Source organism: Balaenoptera borealis (genome assembly GCF_965194805.1).
Source record: "Balaenoptera borealis genome assembly, chromosome: 2".
NCBI classification, from domain to species: Eukaryota; Metazoa; Chordata; class Mammalia; order Artiodactyla; family Balaenopteridae; genus Balaenoptera; species Balaenoptera borealis.
In genome coordinates, this window is record NC_138867.1 from 27,465,280 (window position 1) to 27,482,385 (window position 17,106).

At 37.8% G+C, this 17,106-nt stretch overlaps 1 long non-coding RNA gene across 2 annotated transcripts in view; it reads left to right on the forward strand.

Annotated features, from left to right (window-relative positions):
* Positions 1-17,106, forward strand: part of LOC309624441 — a 40,683-nt gene that overhangs the window by 18,634 nt on the left and 4,943 nt on the right. The window contains exons 2-3 of one of the 2 annotated variants that reach the window (XR_014241925.1): positions 9,766-9,891; positions 13,264-16,812. This is a non-coding gene — a long non-coding RNA (uncharacterized lncRNA). Of the gene's footprint in view, positions 1-1,970; positions 16,813-17,106 lie in introns of those variants that run through there. The other variant, XR_014241926.1, reaches the window with a different exon arrangement.

The window sequence follows — 17,106 nt, forward strand, 5'->3', positions numbered from 1 at the left end:
TTTTTATTTAGGTCTATCGAGTCTCATCTTGTGCCACTCTTGCCTTCGCTGGCGATGCTCCTGACATACTGGTCTTTTTTCAGTTCCTTACTTGTTCCAAGTTGTTTCCTATCTCAGGGCCTTTGCACATGCTCTTCTGCCCAGATCACTTTCTCCATTGCCCCACATAGCTGGTTCATTCTCATCATTAGGCTAAATATAACTTCTTAAAAGAGGTCTCCATTGTCCCATCCAATCTAAAATAAGCCTCCATCCCCTTATTCACTCTCAGCGTCACCAATAATTCTCCTTGGTAACACTCTATTATTTTGCTAGGGTTGCTGTAACAAAATACCACAAACCAGGTGACTAGACATGTACTGTTTCACAGTTCTGAAGGTTAGAATCTTGAGATCAAGGTGTCAGCAGAGTTGGTTCCTTCTGAGAGCTGTGGGGAAGACCGTTCCACGCTTCTCTTCTAGCTTCTGGTAGTTTGCAAGCAATCTTTGACATTACCCTGATATCTGTCTTCATGTTCACATGGTGTTCCTCCTGTGTTCATATCTGTATCTGAATTTCCCCTTTTCATAAGGACACCAGCCATATTGGATTAGGGGCCCAGCCTACTCCAGTGTACCCTCATCTTAAATTAGCTAATTACATCTGCAACGAAACTATTCCCAAATAAGATCACATCCTGAGGTACTGGGGGTTAGGACTTGAACATATGAATTTTTGGAGAGTACAAAATTCAATTCATAACAAGCACTTTTCAAAATATATTATGTGTGTGTGTGTGTTTGCTTATTTTTTTAGTGACCATTTCCTCTACCAGACAGTTTATATTTTACTTTTTTTTTTTCACATAGATATACCCAATGCCCTCAACAGGTTTGGCACCTGATAGTTGATAAATATTTATTGTTTTTCTACACATGTAATTACATGACTTATAAAGTCTATTACTGTTCTGAATTTTGTGATTTTGCTTTCTCTATACCCAGTTTTATCCTTATAATTTTATCCAATGCCATCCTAGGGCAAAGTTTTCAAAATGTAAACCATATGTCAAAATAAGGCAAACATAAATTCTGTTTTGCTCTATAACTTCCTAAATAATTCAAACCAAAGTATATATGCTTTGAGAAAGGAAATGGAAGTATTACCATAGTTCACTTGGTAATTTTTCAACTAACTTTCAATTTACTTTAGCTCTGAGGAATGAGACCTGAGAATAATAATATAAAATGTAACCCCACTATATATTACACTGCACAAGAGAAACTTGAGAGAACGTACCTCTACAATTCAAAATACCACTGGCTTATACCAATACTGTCCATGGAGGAATTGTCTTTCCTTCTTTTTATGTCCATCCCACTCCAACAAGAGCCCTGAATCCTGTAATAGCCTACTTTCTGAATAAACTGAATCCTGCATTTATTATAAATTTCCTCAGCCTTCTCTTACTCTCCCTTCTTACCAGTTCCATCTCCTATGCTGTCAAAAAAGCATGAGTCTCCCATTTTAAGAAGGCTTGTTTTAAATCTTCCAAATCTATTATTGGATCTGGTCTCTCAACTCAACCTCTTTGATATTTTTCTTCAGCCTCTTTAAATCAATCATGTCACCTCTGCTAGACGAATCTTCCAAAATTGCCATTTTCATTAATATCACTTCCCTGACAAAACTATATTGGTACCATATCACCTATTGGATCAGGTTAAAGATTCTAAGTCTCCATTAACTAGCCTCAGATTGCTCATCCCTTTTTTTAACTTCCACTATGTCTCAAACTTAAGCCATCTGCTTTATTTTTCCAACAACTCTTGCCAATTTCAACTCTCTTGCTTTATTTATGCTGCTTTTCCAAGTGAGAAAGACTTGCCTACTTCTTCCTGAAAAATCCAGCTCTATCCAGTCTTCAATTTCCAGCTAAGGAAGTTCTTCTCATAGGGTTGACTCTTCCAGTCCATAAAATCTTCTCTGTCTGAAATTCTGTAGCAATTTTATTTGGGAAGCAAAGAGAGAAAATATATTTATTTTTAGTTAGATGAGTGAACATTAAACTTTTGGTTCATCTGTGCTTTTTGGCATTCTTCATATCTCAGTAAATAGACAACCAACTTCAGCACCATCCACAATTAAGCTTGAGCTACATGGAATCAATTAAGGTAAATCCTTAAACAAGACGGAGTTTATTTCATGTACAAACTATTCTCTTTATATTTTTGTCTTATACTCTTATTATTTTAATACCTAAGTACTCTCATCACACCAGCTAATGTATAAAGTAGGAACAATTGCAAGATTTCATAAGAAACAAATTACATCTAAAATAAACCTAGAGAAGGTCTATAGCACTTAGCAGAAAGCCTTCGCAAACACATGTCAGCAGAAATCACAGAAATTATAAAACTATAGAAAGTTCATGGAAAAACATTGAATATTTTTCTCATCCTAAATAATGTTTTCTCTGATAACTTTATTTTGTACCTAGCTGCTTTAATATTTTTAATCATATATAACATATTAAAAGATTAATATGCTCCTGACTCATGATTCAACTTCAAACTTACAGTGTAATACTGATTTGGGGAAAATGGGAAGCACAAGGATAAAAGAACATTAGTAGACTACAAAAGTGTGTTAATTAAGACTGCATTTCTTTAAAAACACCAAGAATAATCTCACCCACATAAAGAACACATTATCCATAGCTTATGTAAAGTGGAAATACATTAAATGCTGGGCATGTATTCAACAATATTAACTTTGTGATGCTTATGAAAACTGTGAAAAGTGTAAAATTTTACACTTTTGATTTATTGTTCAGAGTCTGTCTTCCATACTAGACTGTCAACTTTCTGAAGGTAGTGGCCATGCCTGTGTTCTTTAGTATTCAATCCCATCATACAGACCCAGGTGGCCAATACTAAGGTTACTAGCCACATGTGGCTATTGTACACCTGAAATATGTCTAGTTCAAATTGACTTATAACTAAAACACACTGAATTTTGAAGTCTTAGTAAAAAATTACAGTATATCAATAATTTTTATGTTGAAATAATACTGTACATATATTGTGTTAAATAAAATTTACAAAAAAATAAAATTTACCTGTGTCTTTTCTACTCTTCTTAATGTGGAAGTTACAAAATTTTAAATTGCACGTGTGGCTTAAATTATATTTCTGTTGGACTGTGCTGATCTCGACTGTGCATAACACTTCAATAAAGCCCCCTTATATGAATAAGTGAACACATTTCATAATAAGTAGCTGTATCTTGCCTCAATTATTTATTGTCAGTTTATAATATTAACTGTTTAAAACCATATTTTAAAATTTATTTTTAAATATTTATTTTGCCTGCGCTGGGTCTTAGTTGTGGCACACGGGATCTTTGTTGCGGCATGTGGACTTCTTAGTTGCGGCATGTGGACTCTTAGTTGCAACAGGCGTGTAGGATCTAGTTCCCCGACCAGGGATCGAACCCCAGCTCCCTGAATTGGGAGCACAGAGTCTTACCCACTGGACGAGGGAAGTCCTTAAAACCGTATTTTTTTTAATTCTAGAAAATTTCAATTTTATGCTCAAAAAATCTGACTTTTTTTCCAATATACTACTATGTTTCACATTATTTATACCATGCAGCACAAATAAATTTTATTTTTTTCTAGGCTGTTCACGTGACACATTAAAACATGTCTGTTTAAAATAAAATCCAAATTTTCAATTTTCCACATAAACCAAACAACATATTTCATACTTAATTTAAAATTGGATTACTATTTTCTTTGAATTGACTAGATGTTTTGACATTGTTAATCTTTTTGGTGATACATACTATCATATTTACAACAAATATTTACCAATATACCTTGAAATAAAGGTATATGCCAATATATCCCCCAGCAAGGTTGTTCTGCCTCCACTCTGTTCTACAGACAGCTTGCTCACTGACACACAAGTTCTACTACCAAGAACCAGCCTATTCACCTATGTTAGTCCTTACAGGCAAGACCAAAGCTCTCTTGAATACTAAAATTTAATAGAGCTTGGGAAAGTCTAGCCTAAGAATAATTAAATTAAGAATTACAGTTAGAGCCTGTTTTTGAGCACACCATATTGCCATCTGCTTCTCCTCTACCTTAGGCATCCATGGTCTATAAATCAAAATTGAGATTTTGATCTTAATGACAAGAAATAATCATGGACCCTGACAGAATGCAAAAGCAAGAGGAGCTTTCCAGTAGCACAAAGATATAGAACTTCTAAGCAGCATTTTTTTCTCCAGAAAATTTTAGAACTGGCCAGTGAAATCTAGCCCAACCCTCTTATTTTACAAATGAATCAACAGATGCCTTGAGAGGTTGAGACTGCTCATTGTTCAGAGTGAGATCACTGTGAGCCTCATCTAATTCTCTTCCCTTTGTAGCACATGATCCTCCTTTCACCCTGAATTTATTTCATAAGACACATCCATATTGACTAACTGAACTGGGTTTCAAACAAGACATCAAAATTCCTCAAACTTAGCATATAAGAGAAATAATCAGTAGAAAAGAACAAAGATTGCTTAAATTCAATGAGAACAGTGAAATAAATGATGGCAGCCATAGATAATAACAAATCACTTTTTTTAGCGTGATAACTTCCAAGGATACCATTTTCATTTTATTTTTTTATACTTCCGAGCATGTACACATTTTTCCTTCTGTATTTATGAGTACATTTTCCCTAATTACAAACTAAAATCATATGCACTGGAGGCACTCTGAATCCTCATACCTTTCCTCCTTCTACTCTTTAAACTCTTTAGAATTATTATTTCTAATCGTCATCTATGGGTATCTTATATGATTTTTAATACTTTAGGCAATCCTCCTTTATGACTAGATTGTGATTACAAGTGTTTTGAGAACAGCTACTATGCTTTATAAATCATTATTGTCCTAAGAGACTTTCACCAGAGGTCTAATACTCAGCAGAGTGCATTTTGCATATTAGACAATCAATAGATGCAAGTTGATTGCTTATGATTCACTGAGTTTGTGAGAGGGAGATTAACATGTTCCAGATGCTGAAGGCAAGATGTGTGTGGTTGGTATTAGCAATTGGCAATACCTATTGTTGATTATGTGTCATAAGGACCCCTGATCAAATACAGAAGTGAGGAGCCAGGCTACGCAGCTCTCCATGCTAGGGTTCTATAACGTTTACACAAACTCTGTGGCCTCACACCTCTTGCACTGTTTTTCTGGATTACAGGTCATAGCACTTTACAGACAATGTCATATTTACCTTTACAGTGTTCTCTGATTGTTGAGAAGGGGCTAATGCTTAGCCCATTTCCCTCTATTACCACAGGGAAAAATATAAGCAAAGAGAGCCTGAATCATTTATACAATGCTGCACCATAAGGCAATGAAAGAGGCAGGTGCAGGTCTCAGATGGTTGTCCAAGTCCAAATTCCACGCTCTATCTGCTAGATAATCCTGCTTTCCCTCTCAATAGAATATTTCCCTAGATAGTTCCTGAAACATTTATAGCAGAAGCCTGCAGAGTGACTGTTATAGAAGTTTGTGGAAAACTTCCAGGCATCTAAAAATGTAAGAAACAGCCATATTTCACTTTGGGTATTCACATTTGAGAAGTGATGTGGGTTTTTTTTCTCCCCTCAAATATTCAAAAGTTTGATCTAAGGCAAAAGTTTTACTATTCCTCCCTAAAGTGGAGGAGTGAAAACACCCATGAATTTTCATCAGTTTGCTCTAGGCAGAAATTTGCCAGTTTGCAGGAAAATGGCTTAAAAATTGAAGCTGAGATGAAATACTTGAACTTCTTGTGTGAACCTATGAAAGTAATATTTTTCTTTATCAGCTGATATGAAGGTTTGCACGACCCTACATTACTTCAGTATAAAAGTGACTTTTCCTGTCTGAAATGTCACAAAACTGTTTGCATTCTTCAGAACACATTCATAAAAAGATCCTCGTCCCCTTAATTTTGGCATATGCCATCATTTCCCTTTTATTCTTTATCTATTCCCATATTTAACAGAAGTTCCCTATAACTAACTTCCTATATCCTTCACTATGAGGTACACTTTGGGAGGAGTGGTAAATGGGATAAAACTGGAAAACTTTCTCAGGGTATCAAACCCCGCAAAGGCCAGAAACTTGCCTCCTATCTAGCTGGAAACCATAATCATATTGAATGCAGTTGAGCCCCTGACTGAGTTGCATGCTGAAATATACATGTTGGGTTGGCATTTGCCCAGATCATCAACTACATCGTGTTAACACGATGCTCATTTAGGCCATTTGGATGTCAGCAATAATTACCACGGGCAAAGGCACTTATGCTGCAGTGTGGTTCTCCCACTAATGGGACCAGAAGGATCCGTTTGATGACACCTTGCTCTACTTATTTCTTTGTCACCCCCAGCTGGTGAGTCAGTTTTACCTTTATGGCATGTATTTAATTAAACCCATTTCTCAAAGATATTTTTCATTTCAGACCAACAAATATTTCTGGAGGCATCAACTACCTGAAAGCTGCTATAATAGATGCTGTAAAATATTTACGCTGATAATGATATTAGTAATGTAAACATGAATTTATAAATCCATCCAATCACAGGCATCTATTTGTTCAAGAAATTAGTTAGCATTGTAAGATGTGTGCTTCCTGTTTAACTGACTTATGGATGAAGGACGCAATAATCCTTTCACTAATATTCTCCTTCTGCAAACCATCTTGTGAGCTTTCTTAATTATTAGAATTTGAAGCCAATGAAAAGATTAAACAAAGTGGACATATCAGAATGTTGAAGCAAGTGGAGGTTTTGACTTTCATTATTTTTTGACTCATACATATCTCTACTTCACTTTCCAATATAGATCCTGCCTTAGAAGTATTCTGTTGTCAGACAGGCATGTGTTTCTTAGTTGCTTGTTTAATAATTGTGGGGAAATTGTACATATTCACATGCTCTTGTTGGCTGATCCTTCCTGTCTTATATTAAGGAAGAAAGAATTGAAAGGTTGCTGGGTGGATTAGGTGCACTGCTTATCATTACTCAATGAAGAAAAGCCAACCGGTATTTACAAGAAGCAAGAAATACTCATGGCCTTATTAGTATTACGAAGCAGTCTAGATTTAGGATACAGTTTACTTAAATGCCACAAATTGACCTATGTTTCAACACCAATGTGTACTGAAGGTTCTCTGAGAAGCAGATGCCAAGACAAGATCAGATGGGCACGAGATTTGTTAAGGGGGATGTCTGTGAGAAAATTAGAAAGGAACCAGGAGAGTCTTCTCTCAGACTAAGATGTTTATCTGACTCTTGAGAGGACAAAGGGAATAAATGTTGACTGGAAGAAGGTAGATCTAAGAAATCTGGCAAGGTCAAAGGCCAATGGGAAGGACTGAGCCAAAGTGGCCCATTAGAGGAGTTCTGCATCTCCAGTAATGACCTAGCCTGCTGCTCTCAGCGTTGCTGTCAGCATTGGCTGGAAACAGTGATTGAGAAGGCAGCCTTGGTGTGATAGTGGTGATGGATTTCAGAGCACAGTGCTTGGAGCCATTGCTGAACTATGCTCCCCTCAGTTGGAACTCTGAGAAACACAATTTGACGCCTGCCACAGGCCACCTATTGCATCACATATATCTACTTTCCTCACTGGCTGGGGAGCATCTTATCCATGGTTCCCATGGGACTCTCTACCTGACAAGAAACTCAGAAGAGGTAGTGTTGATGCAGTCAATCTCGAGACCATAAATGATATTCAAACTATCCCTCCTCTGTTATCCATTCAGAATTCCCTTCACACTCAGTGATCACCTCAGCGCGCTGTTGGTGGCACACCTCAGTACTAGTGTGACCCAAACCTTCTTTCCTGAGAGGTCTGTATCCTCGGTTAATCAGACCGTCAGATGGCGGTTGCTGCACATATCCATTCACAGTTACAATGGGGCAAGTGAGTACTAGGAGGTGCCCACCTGAACCAACTGGGCGCTGCATATATTCCTCCCCACTCCTACTGTATGAAAAGTAGCCCTGTGGCCTCTTGCTATCAAGGTCAATTGCCTCTACCAGTATGATGACTTCACTTCTATCCTGGTGGTCTCTGGGCACAAGGAATCCAAAATACCCAGACAGCAGCTGTAACATGCACTTCAATGGAACCTCTTATGTGTCCCTTGGCAAAAGTATGTCCCTTTTACTCACCAGGACCTCCAACTCTGCAAAACCCAGAGCACTGCGTATAGAGGAACAAAATCCCTCAGCTGGTCATTGAGAGTGATGGTCCATGAGGATAATCCTGCTTCTATTCTATGGTTCCCAGTTCCCTATATTCTTTCCCTTGGGGACACAGCATCACAGAGAGGTCTCTGATTTAATGAATACACTACATCCTGAGAATGGCTCCCTATAAATTCAGAGTGTTGCCTCTGGACTGACACTTTGTCTGGATTTCTAGAGGCTGTTCCAGAGTTCTGTGGGGCTGGCCGGTACACTATGTGATATAACCAGTGGCTCCCAAGGTCATCTGGCTTTACCTCACTTCTTTCATTGTGAGGTGCGCCCACTGTTTGGATGTTATGGGTTCAATATCTGAAAATTGGCTCACGCTTGGGAACTGAGCAAGAGATTTTTACTTTTTACTGAGGAGATTGTCCTTAATCCTCAGTCTCCTGCTCCTCTTTTGTTTCCTTTTTTTTTGGTTATAGTTATTGAACAGCACTCTTGCTCCCAGGGATGCCATGTTCCATTAAACATCTTTAACCGTTCCCTGTGAGTCAAGCTCATCCGGCTGCCCCTTTGACCTTGCTGATCTTTAGAGTAATTGCGGCCTCCTGGCATCTGGTGCCTAACTTTGCTACCTGGTTTCTAAAGACTGTAGCTGCTTTTCAGCCACATTAACACAGGGAGATCAGCTTGGTGCTTTGAAACCACCTAGAGGGGTGGGGTAGGGAGGGTGGGAGAGAGACGCAAGAGGGAGGGGGTATGGGGATATATGTATATGTATAGCTGATTCACTTTGTTATAAAGCAGAAACTAACACAACATTGTAAAGCAATTATACTCCAATAAAGATGTTTAAAAAAAATAAAGACTGTATCTGCTTTTCCTACCATCAGCTCTGGCTTGCAAAGGAGGCTCTACAGAATATCTGATACTAGTGTCCCTGTCACCAGCATCTTGATGATGGCCTTGGAGAATAATGTGACCTCTGGCTCCCTCTGTGGAACACATTCATCTGCCAGATCTTCTGGCCTCAGATAATATATCCACTCCAGTATGCCTGCTTCCCTCAGCCTCTTTATTCCTGCCTTTAACGTTAGATACCATAACTCAGATGTTTCTACTTCATTTAATGTTGGCCATCATTTTTCTTAGGTCTCCAAGAGCCACTGCAGCAGTGAGTTTACTTCGTCTCCTAGGGCCCGGGCTAAGATATGCCTTGTCCCAGGAAAGTCAGTTAACTGTCCCACATCAAGAATACTTGCTTACATAGTCTTACATTCTGGCCTCTTTAATGAAGCATCTTCAAATTCCCGTCACAGGGGTATTCTCCTGGCTCAAGTACTTATTAGCTATTTCTTTCAGCTCATTCATTGTATATAGTCTCTCTCCTTCTTTTTGAGGCACAATATGGTAATCCTGGGCCTTACCAGGTATCAGCCTGCAGCAAGAAATGGAGAAGGGGATCACCTGTCTCCTCGGGAGGAGAGTTTTTCTTTTGTTTATCTTGTTTTTTTGTTTCAACAGCCACTATTCTTATTGCACATCTACCACGTGTCCAATCCTTCCATGCGTGATGCCATTCAATCCTCACAATTAATTACCACAACCAGGACCAGGACCACAACCCTCAAGAAACTGAGGCTCAGAAAGGTTAGTCACTTGTCCGAGTTCCCCAGCTGGTAAGTGTTAGAGGAAAGATTCTAATCCTGACCTGTCACATTCCAGAGCCCATGTTCTTTCCACTTAGCCACCAGTTACTCTTCTCAGTGAAGGGTCCTTGGTGCAGTCTCTGGTGTGGACAGATAGTCACTCCTGTGGAAATTCCTGATGGGTGTTACAAGGCCGGGTTGGATTTGACTAGTGTTGGTAATAGGAGTCAAGACATTTCAGGGATCCCAGATACTTCTTGGCCTAGAGACTCCATGTGCAGCAGACAGGCAGACTCTCACAGTTCCATGGACAAAAACTGGGGTTCCAAGGAGACATTCACCTTTCTGTGGTGTGAATGTGTAGGTACCCATAGGCTCTGAATCACACATCATGCAATCCCACCAGAGGGATATACAGTCCTGGGATATGCACCTACTCAAATACGCTCACCATCTTCACACACACACACACACACACACACACACACACACACACACACACCACTCAGGATGTTGAGGCAGGTGATGGAAAGAAGGGCTCTGGCTAGGTCATATGAGGCTGGATGTGGTCGCATGACACTGGCCAGCAGACAACCATCGTGAGATGCTAAAGATGCTTCCACTGCCACTGCGGTGGTCACCTTGGGCAGCAGGGGGTGGGCGGGCAGCCACACAGAAGGGTAGGCAGTGTCCAATCACACCCACTTGATACAGCAGCAAACCCAGCAGCAAGAGCGAGCCTGAGGCAACCAGAGCAATGCCTACTGACAACATGGCAACCAGTGGCCAAGCAGAGGAAGTGGCCAGGCCAGCCAGCACCAGGATGGTGACCAGTAGACAAGGCCACCAAGCAGCACCATGAGGGCATCATTACCTCCCCAGCTGTGCAGCTGACACATGCAGTTCATGTCCTGCTCAGCTGAGCTCATCAGCTGCTTAACCAGAACCAGAGGAGCCAGCAGACAGAGCACAGTGCCAACTACCAGCTGCTACTTGCTCAAGCAGCTGCTGGTGGGGGAGAGCAGCGCCATGCGGGCCACAAGGCCTTCAGTAAGAGTGATAGCTCTTTCTCAGGAAGGTAGTCCACCTCTGAAGCCCAGAAGGTTCATGGACAAATGCAGAACTAGTATCAAGATATGCCCATCCTATGTCTCAGGGCCCCAGGTTTTCCCAGCCAGCACCCTGGCTTTGGCATAACAAAGCAGAACACTGGGTGATCATTCAAATGTCTCTGAAGCCCTGCAACTCTATTAGATCTTCAGCCTGTTGAATAGCTCTCTGTTTTCACTACAGGAAATAAGGGCCTCTTTGTAAGATACCAAAGCTTGTTAACAGCCCTTAGTCTCTTACTATTATCCCTCTGCAGGGCATAAATACAACTTAGAAGGAACTAGCCAAGTTCACTCTCTTTAAAGGCATTGTTAACAAAAAACTTTCAAATGCCTGAATCCTCATCCCCTATCACAGCATTGTTCTCCACGGAGACATTTTCCTGCCACCAGCAGTGAAATCCTTAGCAGTTAACATTGCTTTGTACAAGGGAGTATCATTGCCCCACCTACCAAACAGGACAGTATCCTTCCTCTTCACCCACAAGGTGATGAGTAAGCCAGTCCTAAATACCTATCTTGTTTTCTTGGATAACTCCTGATACCACTTGTGTTATCTGGGTACTGTGAGAAGCAGATGACACCTAGACAGAATTAGATGTGCAAAATTTTTTTAGGGAAAACATCTGTGAAGGAAACTGGGGATGGAGCTGGAGGAGGGTGGGAGAACTGACAGTATGCAGGGCTGACCCTTGTGAGGGGAAAGAAAAGAAAGGAATGTCAGGTGCAAGAGTAGTAGAGAATGTGGCAGTTTTAAGAAAGCTTGGCAAGGCTGTTGGTGAATCTTCAAGCCAAAGTTGCCCATCAGAGGAGTCCCCCATCTCCCAATATCAGGCCTGACCTAGCATCCTTCAGCCCCTATAGCAACATGACTGCTGATTAAGCTAATGAGTTAGTGTTTAGTTTCATCAAAACTTAAAAGTAAAGAAAATAATGTAGAGATCTTCACGGACTGTATGTCTTTATTTTGCTATGTTTGTGTCATTGCTGTAATCCCTATATTCTCTTGTTCTATAATTTTATTGTTATTAGCTCTTTGAAGTCCTCAAGAATTTAAAAGAGATTTTGTAAATTACTTTATGATTAAATTATTATGTCTACATTGTTATGTAGAGAACCCTGGATGAATCAGTCTCTGGGGGAGGAGGGGAGATTACAACTGATTTTTTTAAAGAATATGTATTCTCAATTATAAATTGAACATAATTAAAATACTAAATTGTTTTGGTAAAGATTAATCAATCTTCATATGGTATTGCATCAGTACATATATCACTTCTACAGATGCACAGCAAGCCTCAGCCTTGACTTCAGTTTTTCAGTACTAGCTTTTTTTTTCTATTGCCATATTCATCTGTGCATAAAGCCTGGAGATAACTAATTTTACCTGCATCTCCATCTTTGATGGAATCTCATCAGGCTGTTTTAATTTCTATTGAAGTGCAGTGTTCACCACAATTCAGCATTAAATGTCTAGAGACAAGAGAGTGCCTAAATACTCCAAATTATCTCCGTTATAACTCATTTGAGATTATCATTTCACATGCTTGGGGTTTATTTTGTTCCTTTTATGATTTCAAATCTTTCCATTTTTACCTGAGTCTCTCCTATATATTTAGTACCCTATTCACATTATATATAAAATATGTTTCTAAAGGTCTAAATGTTTCTGGGGGGAGACATAGAGCATAAGGACTTTTGTAACCAAAGTTTTCTTCTGAGTGAAATTCACATGCATGTCTTTTCAAATGATTTCAGAGAAAACAATAAACCTTGTCAATACAGTGCAATTGATTCCAGTTGCCTGTTATTATAAGAATGGCCCATCTCCGAAGAAATTATCAAATCGACCATGAAGAAATCCACATTGACATTAATATTGGCATTAGAACAGCAGAAAATAATGTACTCTGCTCATTTTCAGTTGGATAGACACAGCCTTAGACAACAGACAAACATTTTCAGTAAATAGTATGGTGAGTTAATTTCCTTTGAATCCTTTATGAAGACAAGGGATTTATCACAAATGGAGTTCCCTTTATGAGTCATGTTCTTTACCAATTCTCAATGCAGTCTTTGCTAGGTTTGAAGTATACATGAGCCAAATATACTCCTTTACTGGTTGCAGTATGCCTGCTTACACTCTCGCCATCAGAATATGGATGGGATCATGTAGAAAACTGAACAACCTATTTTTGGACTTTCAGCTTAAGTACTTTAGTAGAAGCCACTCTAATAAATGATTTTATCTCTCATTTTCATAGGTTCATAGGTTCATGCTTAGCCTTCAAGGGTGAAGGCAACTGCCAATCAAGGAATATACCCACATCCATTAGAAGTATAGATATAAAGGAAGAGAGGAGATACCCACCCAAAGAGCAGCCTGAGGAGTAGAAAAAAGAAACAAAGTAATAACCAAAGAAATTGAACATGTCTCTATGCCTTTCCATTTATTCTCACTTTATTCTTTATAATTAAAACCCATATGCTGCAATATGACATTATTGTGTTTCTGAAGATTCCATTTTTCCATCTAGATATAAGGCTCCCTCAGGCTAGCTACAGATTTAGGGAGGAAGTCTTACATGTCCCCTAAAGTAAAGGTCCTTATCTCAGTGTAAGAGAGTCATCTCACTTTCTAAAATTGTTTGCAAAATAGTGTAAACATGCATTTATCTGAGGGGAGGATTCATAGCTCTCATCTAGTCCTTATCCAATCTATAAAAACAACTACAACATTAAATAATATTAAAGATTACTGTTGTACTTTCTTTCTGTTTGTTTTTTTTCCTGCTTCCTGTCATATTTCTTTCACTGCTAAGAATTTCTGCAGCACTATGGAAGTACTTGCCTTTGAACTTAACCTGAAAGTCCAGTGCAACTTCACTCTTCCTCCACTCCAAATCTTTGCTTTCAGAAAATTCTTGTATCTCTATTTCGCTGAAAAGATGTCACGTGATGTGATCATTCCAATTTAAAAGTGCTTTTTTCTCTGACAAAGGTAATTTCCTCTTTTTCAGATGACAAGTTCCTCATATTGTCCAATATTTATTTATCCACCCTAGACGTCAATCACATTTCTTCAAGTACCCCATGATCCCAGCTATTAAACTTTCTGCATTCCCTCAAGCCTCATCAATTCTACCTAGGCCTTAATGCAACTTGTTGAAATTCACCTTCTCCTTTCTTCTTTACCAATACATTCTTCAAAATTTATAACAATCAAAATGTCAAAGAGAATGAGTCCAACTGTAGCAGTAGTGGAGGAAGGCACAATTAAGTCTCAGATTAGTCTGGGAAAGGCATTTCTAAATACTAATTATATATATATATATATTTATATGTGTATATATATATCTCAGAAAGAAAAATAAGAATATATTTTAATATATATTTTTAAACTTATGAATTAAAAAAATTAAATTTAATGACAAAATACAAACTAAGAAAAATATTGGTAACAGTAGAGTAGATACAGTGCTAATAACCTCAATATAAAATTAGTTCTTATAAATCAATAGCCCATGAATATATGCCTAAGAAATATCCCAAAAGAAAATGTATAAAAAACATGAACAGTTAATTCAGATACAAAAAAAGTACAAAGTTATATTTGTGTTGAGCAAAGATAGTTTGAAAGCCTAACCTATAAGCAAAATTAGTAGGTAATCTAAATGAAAAAGAATAGGAAGTTAGTAAAAACAAAAAACAAAACCAAACAAAAAAAAAAAAACAAAAAAAACTTTGATACCCACATACCACTAAACACCATACAATTTCAAAGTCATTTAAAAATGCATCTAATAATCTAGAAAATACTTATATTATTATTTAAAGCAGCAAGTTATAAAACATTACTGCATAGCACCTTTATTTTAAAGCTGTATCTATATACAAATCTGGAAATATATAAACCAAAATGTTAACTTCTTTTATTCTCAATGATAGAATTCCAACTGACTAATTTTCTCTGGGATTATATCATTCTATAATTTCTAAATTTTCTAAGGAAAAAGTTAGGTTTGTATGTTAGACATAAAAAAAGCAGAAAAAATAAATGTTATTTTAAAATAGATTACAAAAAGATGATTGAAAAGTCTATGATTGAAAAAAATTATTTTTAAATGGGAAATATTGTTGTTATACTAACTTATAAAGTCTACAGCTAGCAATAGAAAAATACTAAGGTACACCTTCTTGTTCTAAAGCCAGTGCTCCTTACAGATTTATGTAAACCTAAAAGGCTTCTGCTCAAAGTAGCTTATCACTATAAGAAAAGCAGTGATTTAATTTTAAAACTCTTCTCCATTAATCATAAATATTAGAATCCTGGGGAAAAAAATGACATGTAATTTTGAAAATTTGATTATCTTTGAAAAAGATAATCAGTTTTCTCTAATAAAATAAAAAGTAATTGACTGACTTTATAATTTTTTGCATAAAGATAAAAATACAAGAGGAATGAGAAAGAGCCTTGTAAACTGCAAAATCAGTGCACACTTATTTTATTAGTTATACTATGATATTTAAGTGGAATATTTTCTTCTTTTGTTACCTAGGACCTCAGATAGTTAATAACTCTCCAATAATAAATCAATGCCCTAAATGCTGTAGACTTACTGCATACTTTCTGTTTGGAATTACTTTCTTGAAAATAAGTTACTTTCTTTTAAAAATAAACTGTCAACTTTTAAAATTAAAAAGAATGTATTTTCTGGCGTTTAAAAAAATGCTATGCTTGGCACTTTTGATTGATTAGATAGATGATAGATAGATAGATGATAGATAGATAGATATAGATGTGACACGAATTCATATATGTATATGCATGCATGTTCACATTCTCTGCCAAAATAAACAAGTTAAAAAATCTGAAAAATAGGTTGAAGATAATTGAAAAGAGAATGCTTCACTCCTTACCAAAAAAATGACGGATCTAGCACCAAGACACAGATATCCATTTTCTTGAACCTCTAAAAGTTAGTTGATACCAGAGCTTTGTTTTTCCCAGAAATCTTACTTCCTCCTGATGTTCCAAGAACGTGATCATTTCCCACACTTCTAGAGAATCTATGCTTTTCACAAGCTTTGCTGAAACTCCTCTAGTGGTATGAGCAAAATGACTGACATAGCTTGAGAAAGAATGCACAAAAATCACTAGTGTGAGGTTGGCCATGTCTTCCTGCGGGAACAGTCAGAACGTCGCCCAGCTCTAATAGAAAAGAAGGAAATAGAGAACATACATCTCGGCAAAGAGCAAATGATGGTAGCAATTGTACCCTCAGAGATGAAGGGATTAAAACCAGCAGTGCCATTACTCAAAAACACCCATCAAAATCATGAATGCTAAGAAATCCCAAAGAAATTAAGAAAATCTAAATATCTTCCCAAAGGGGCACATAATTTTAGTGATAGGAAAACATTTATACTTCATTACTCTTTTAAAGAATCCTGCTAGCAAAAGACATCAATATTTGTTTGAAAATAGGATGAAAGCCATATTTGGCAGGAGCACATGTGAAATCTTTCCAGAATGTATTTTTGTTCTCAATGGAACAACAAAACTTGATTTTTCTCCAATTTTAGAAAGGCATACACATATTTATATATGTACATGTTTGTGTCAAAGCAAATGAAAAGTGTAACTTTAACAGGTAGTCCTCCCTCCTCCCTCACTCAAGTCATTCTTTTCCCCTGACCAACACGCGTAAACACAATCAGTAAAGACTTAGACAGTTATGATAGCTGTATTGATGCTTTGAAGGACTGTTTGTGTGTGTGTGTGAGAGAGAGAGAGAGGAAAACTTTGTCTGGTGTCTTTTTTTTTTTTTTTTTTTTTTAAGGGCAAGGACGTTCAGTTCTGCAGACTCTTTTTTTTTTTTTTTTTTAAACTTTTGGGTTTATTTATTTTATTTATTTATTTATTTATGGCTGTGTTGGGTCTTCGTTTCTGTGCGAGGGCTTTCTCTAGTTGTGGCAAGTGGGGGCCACTCTTCATCGCGGTGCGCAGGCCTCTCACTATCGCGGCCTCTCTTGTTTCAGAGCACAGGCTCCAGACGCGCAGGCTCAGCAACTGTGGCCCACGGGCCTAGTTGCTCCGCGGCACG